Here is a 6,980-nt window from a genome sequence, read left to right as displayed (position 1 = left end):
AAGAATCATCATGTTCAAATTTATGTCGTAATATGATGCATCTATATTAGAATTCCAATTCATCCAATGATAAGAACACAAAAAATATCCTTTTATTATCTCCATTGTCTTAACTAGATGCAAAGTAATAAGATTGTATTCCAAAAGTTGTTCTAGTATAATATGTGGAGGCACCTCTGATTTAGTGAACTCTCTAAATATTTTTGGTTTGATATATGCATTATGATAATTATTAGGTACATCCTTGTTGATCTCAAATAAGGTAAAATATCTTTATCAACATGTCTCAAATTCATAGGTGTATGCATGCCATGTTTAATGACGGGAAAGATTGAAATAATCTATTAGCAATTAAGGGCATATAATCCTCACATATAAAAAATCAAAATCATAGAATATTTTTTTTTTTCTTCATCCTTATTAATGCATATTTCATTTCTCTCAATATAAGGTATATGAGAATGTAGTCTACAAACACTCAAAGACACATCATAATAAGACATACAAGGATCCAAAGGATAGTTTCTACGGATCATAAGAAGTGGCACATCATCATGATGCTTAAAAAAATCATACGATTCACTAGGGGCCACTAGAAGGAAAATAATGATAATTATGTATAATGCATGCTCTAAAGATAAAATTAAAGTAATCAACAAAAGAATAGGACAAATTATGGAATGATGTATGATATCCATAACACAAATTAAACATTATTTAACTCCTATTAATGAATATAATACCAAATGCATGCATCAAAGTATATCGTCATCATTTATATAAACATATAATATGCAGATAAGAATGATTTAAAACATAAATTTACACTTTAATTAACACTAAATGATTATACCATAAGTTTCTTAAAAGAAATAGTGTGATAGATAAAATTATCATGCAACAAATAGTCATCTTCCATATCTTGAGAAGATAAATAATTATTACTATATGTAACATGTTCATCACTAAAAATGTATCATTAGTAGACCATGAGCCAAAAGATATAGAAGAAGATACACAAAACCCATGAGAGGTTAGGACTAAAGGATCATCATATAAAGGATCATCATATGAAGGACTATCCCTATGAAACGAGGTATACTATCATGTAAAGGAATATCTAGGTAGATGCAACATGAAAGCTTAAAATTAAAGTATCATCATATGAATGAATATCTCTATGAAATTAGGTATGCCATCACATAAATGAATCTTCGTAGATGTGTCATGAAATCTTAGGACTAAAGTATCATCAACATGAACCAAAGCATGGGAAGGAAATATGTGAAAAGGTAAGGCATCACTATGCTCATACACATTACTTTGACTAGACATAAGAAGAGTATAAGTAAAATAAATCTCATGGAGAAGTGAAGTAAGTGTATCCAAGAGAGAAGGAAAATAAATAACTAGATCTAGGGAGGAGGACAAATCATAAGTTATGAAACATTGTCTCCATAGGAAAGAGATTCCCATGCATATGATAAATAGGAGAATAATACCAAGGATGGACGAAACATAGGTAAGAAAACATGTAATATATCAAGATCTATAACATAAGCATGGATAAAGGCTAAATATAATGGATGATGAAAATCCATGATAAAAGATTTATCAATGAGTAGCAAAAAGAGTAGGTGGGTATAGATCAAATATATACATGGACAATGATATCATAGACCCTAATAAGATTTGAAATGAAAGATATATAAAAAAGAAAGAAAGATCAAAAGCCCTAATTGAAAATGAATAAAACCTAAGGAAAAAACCATAGGAGTTGTAGAAATGTTGAATCCACCATTTTGATGTAATGAAAATAAAACATCTTCTTGCATGCATATCTTAGGAAGAGTTAACTCTGCAATAATTAAACCCTAGTGCTTAGAGTTAGGAATAATTAATAAATGCAAATAAACGCACAAATAAAATAAAATAAATAAATGTACTTGGCTTTAGATCCAATGAAGAAACCATTGTGATAAATGTAAGAAATCAAGTTGCCATTACACCCAAAAATTAGGTCTTGATAGATAATTGTATTAAAACTAAAATAAATTTAACTAGAATATGCCCATTCTTATCTATGTTGGTGGATTTGAACTCCACATGTCTACACAAAAAGAGGAACAAATCCTTTCTTGTATATTTATATTGATTAAAAAATAATAACTAGAATTTTCCATCCTTGCGTGACATCTATGTTTGACAGACGAATATTGATAAACATTTTTTGAGAACCAATGCTAGTAGATTTCCACAATCCATGGGACTATATGTATGTTGCTTTTGAATTTGATTGCATGAATGTTTTTTGCATCAACATTTCGGATCACACTCCATGATCTATCACTAGGATGAAAGAGAGCATAAGAAGAATATAAAACACAAAGAATGATCCGAAACATTGATACAAAAAACAATCGTGCAATCAAATCAAGAAGCAACATTCAAACATTATCTGAAAACTTGTTAAGAAAAAATAATTCCCCTTTATTCAAGCCTCTAAATAGCAACAACGATGAATATATATTAAATATAATAAACATATATATAATATACCTAAAATACCTAAAATGATAGATACACTCTAATAATACAATTATATGCCACTCTCATATAAATGCTCTTAAAAATGATGAATCTTAGATATTGCATGCTTTTCATACATCCACCATTACAATTGCAAACTTTTAAGCCTTGTAAATGGCTTTTACTTAGTTTTTAAAAAGGGGCTCTTTTGTGTCACTAGATTTCATTACATTATGACACGAGTATGTGCTTCTATCAGTTTTCCAGTATAAATTAGGCCATCGAATGAGCATCATATATTTCAACGTATAATTTCACTTTATTCTTCTAAAATTCTTTAGAAAATGCATACATTATCCATTTAAATATTCCTCTTATATACGAATTCTCCTCTACGTTAAAGGTTCGAATCTTTACTGTGCTGGGTTATTATTTCCATGAAAATAATCTAACATAGTTTAAGAGCTATTTTATGATTTTAAGGATAAAATATGTGGAGTTTTTGGAGATGTTTACTTTGGCTTTGAATGGATGTCCCATATCCACATATCCACAGGTAAATGCATGCCATGTGTAATAGTGGGGAAAGATGGAAAAGATCCCCTACCAACTAGGGGCACATAATCTTCACATATAGCAAATAAAAATTTAGAATACTCATTAAGGGTAATTATAAGGAAAAGAATGAGAATTATGAATAATATATGTTCTAAAAGATATAGATAAAGTAATCAAAATAAAGTATCGAATGATGTATATCATGAATGACATGAATTAAACATTATTTATTTTGATTAATGAATAAATATATCATATGTATATATCAAATTATCAACATCATTCATATGAACATATTATGAAGATTAGAGGGATTTGACACATAACTCAAATGCATCTTGTTAACATTAAATGATTCTATTATAAGTTTGTCAAAAGAAAGAGCATAATAGATTTAATTATTATGAAACAAAGAGTTGATTTCTACGTCTTGAGAAGATAAATATTAATCACTATATGTAACAAGTTCATCACTAAACATATCATCAATAGGCTACGAGTCAAACGATATAAAAAAAGATATAGAAAATTCATGAGAGCTCAGGTTTAAAACATCATCATATCAAGGAATATCTTTATGAAATTAGGCATATTATTATATAATGGAATATCCCTAGATGTATCATGAGAGCTTACAGCCAAAGTATGGGAAGGAAATATGTGCAAATGTAGGGCTTCACTATGTTCGTACACATTACTATCATTAGTCATAGAAAGAGTAGAGATAAAATGAAGCTCATGGACAAGTGAAGTGCATCTGAAAGAGAGAAGGAAAAGTAATAACTAGATCTAGGAAGGAGGAAAAATCACTTTCGATGAAACATTGTCTCCATAGAAAGGGCATCCGTATCTATAGGATAAAAAGAGATGAGGATATCAAGGATGGAAGAAAAGTCAGTAATGAAGCATATAATATATCAAGATCTATAACATATGCATGGATAAAGGCTGAAGATAATGTATGATTGGAATCCATGATAAAAGACGTATTGATGATGAACAAAAAGTGGTTGGTGGGTATAAAAGATATATCAATGATGAACAAAAAAAGGTAGGTGAGTATAGATCGAATAGATATAAACAATGACAATGTAGATCCTAATAAGATTTTAAATAAAAGGTATGTAAAAAAATAGAAAATAAAAAACCTTAATAAAGAAGGAATATACCTAAGGACAAAACCATAGGAGTTGTAGAAAAATATTAAATCCCCTATTTTGATGTAATGAAAATAAGACATCTTCGTGCAAATATATATCTTAGGATGAATTAATTAAGCAATAAATAAATTGTAGGACTTAGAGTTGACAATAATAAATAAATACAAATCAACATAATTTAAAAATAAACTCTATAAATGTACTTAGTTTTAGATCCAATGAAGAAACCATTGTGATAAGTGTAAGTAATTAATACATACCATCCGACCCAAAAATTAGGTCTTTGTGGACAACTGCGTTAGAACTAAAATAAACTTGATTGGAAAAATGATCATTCCCATCTATGCTTGTGGATTCGAACTTCATGCATGCAAAATTGAAGGCCAACACCTAAGATAAAAAAACTAGGTTTTTTATTTGTTATAGTATATATTTGGTTTTAAGTTTTTAATTTTCTACTAGAAGCTATTAATGAATTTAGTCATTTATTGATTATTTTATCAATATTAAAAAATTATATTATATTGTCAATGGGCCTTTGGTTTATTGGTGAAGTTGAATGGCTCCAAATGAGCCCACTAAAGATCAAATCTTGTTGAGTGCAAGGCTTCAACATCATAAGGGATGAGGTTGAGGTTGTGCCCCACACAAATTTGGTGGAATGGGCACACCTTAGTCCTCTCAGTTGAAGAGGTTTCAAACTATAAGCTCGTGTCAAAAATGACTTTGCGAAGGCCCTCACTAGACTAGTGTGCTCGCGGTTTTTTTTGCCCTAGTTGGGTATCATGCTTGCAGGTTTGGATCTCCATTAAAATAAAATAATATTATTTTATCAATATTTAAAAATTGTTGATTTTAGTCATTTGTTAATATTAAATTAAATTTTTAATTTTTTAAACTATAAAATAATTTTCTAAAAATATTTTAATTTTTAAATGATACAATATATATGTTTTTAAATTTTTAGAATTTTTAACAAGATTATCTTGAATATTTTTCAATATCAACTAAGAAACTTTCTTTGATATTAAATTAAAGTTTTTCTAGTAATTCATGGGTAACATCTAAATTTTTATGATATTCATGATAAATATATTTCTTAAACTTCAAAATAATTAACTTGCATCTCTACTTTACAGAATATAAATATTTCTTTCTTGAATATAAAAAATAATAAATTCAAATGAGGATAAAGCAATTAGAAAATAAAAATGTAGATGATGTTATATTTAAAAAACGGAGGCAACTTTCTTACACAATTTTCATGTAATTTTTTATACAAACAAGAGGCAAACTATATTTTTCTCACTCTATTGAAGAATTCAATGCCTACTATGAGCACATTGTAGTAAGTACTATTGGCAATTTGGAGGAATTGATTATGTGTTGATGTTTGTCATTGATGTCAACACTACCTGTTTTACTATCTACCGGGCTCCGGTAGAGTGGTTGGTTTATGATGTTGATCTGGAGATCTTCTCCGGTATGTTTCGTCTTGTGGAATTGGTTTGGATTGGTTATTCATGTGTTCTTGATGCGTATCACATTCAGTTGGTTCAAGATTTGGTGATCTGGAAGTTATCATTTGCTCTAGTAAGCCTTTTGGTTACCGGTAAGGGTTTTACCGACAGATATTTGTTGAAGATCTTTTGAGGAATCCGATAAGTGGTTTTGGTGTGGCTTCTAGAAGGTTATCAGGATGCTAATGGTTATCATGTTTGTGTTCCAGTTGATCGGTGGTGTTTGCATTTAGGACCAGACCTATTCTTATTCTATTTTGTTAGGTTATGGAGCAGTTTATGTAATGTGTTGGTTGATGGTCCTGATGCGTTACCGATTGGATTTATTGTTTGGTTTATGTTGTTTCAGTCTTAGGCCGACTTGGTTTATCATTGGTTTGCGGGTTATGTAATGGATTTATTGTATTATCTTTTAGGTGGTTGACCTAATTGTTTAGGTCCCGGGTTGGTATAAATATGATGTAAGATCTGTTTGTAGATCATGGATGGATGGTTATGGGATTATTTGTATGTGAATAATGTTGTAATCATATGCAGAGGTTTTTATCAATCATAGGTGATCAAATTGGGTTTGTGGAAGAGGTTTAAGACCTCCGGTATTGAGCTTAATTGGAACTGTACTCAAGCATAGGAGATGCTATACTTGTAGTTCAATCTTCATTCCGGATTGCAGTCCGATGTTTTCTATAGTCAGTGAGGCTCCTTTTGTGATGAACAATGTGCTCTAGGATGTTGGCCATCCTGCATGTGTAGGCCCCTTATTATAATATTTATTCATCTGATCAGTGGATAGATATTGTGGGTCTCCAATCCCACCGTGGTTTTTCCTCTTTGAGGTTTTCCATGTATAAATTTGTGGTGTTATGGTGTTCATCTTTGTGGTTGCATTGTTGCTTATTGTTATATGAAATATGTTTACCAGTTGCTGAGTTATTGTGTTAATAAGGTTAAATTTCTCCATTCTGGTAGAACACTGATTCACCCCCCCTCTCAGTGTTCTTGATTCCCAACAAGTACAATGGTTAAATTTTCATATTCAATTGTTTGTGCATATTTGATTTAGAAAATAAAAAGAAAAATATTCACATAATATAATTTATTTTGTTTGTTGTATTTGATTTTGCATTGTAGGAGCTGTGTTTGCTTTTAATTTGGGACAGGGGAAGATTTCTTGAAGTTTTGGATTGTGTTTGTTGAGTTTATGACTATAGTT

This window comes from Cryptomeria japonica, chromosome 10 (genome assembly GCF_030272615.1).
Source record: "Cryptomeria japonica chromosome 10, Sugi_1.0, whole genome shotgun sequence".
Classification (NCBI taxonomy): domain Eukaryota; kingdom Viridiplantae; phylum Streptophyta; class Pinopsida; order Cupressales; family Cupressaceae; genus Cryptomeria; species Cryptomeria japonica.
This window is presented reverse-complemented; position numbering follows the sequence as displayed.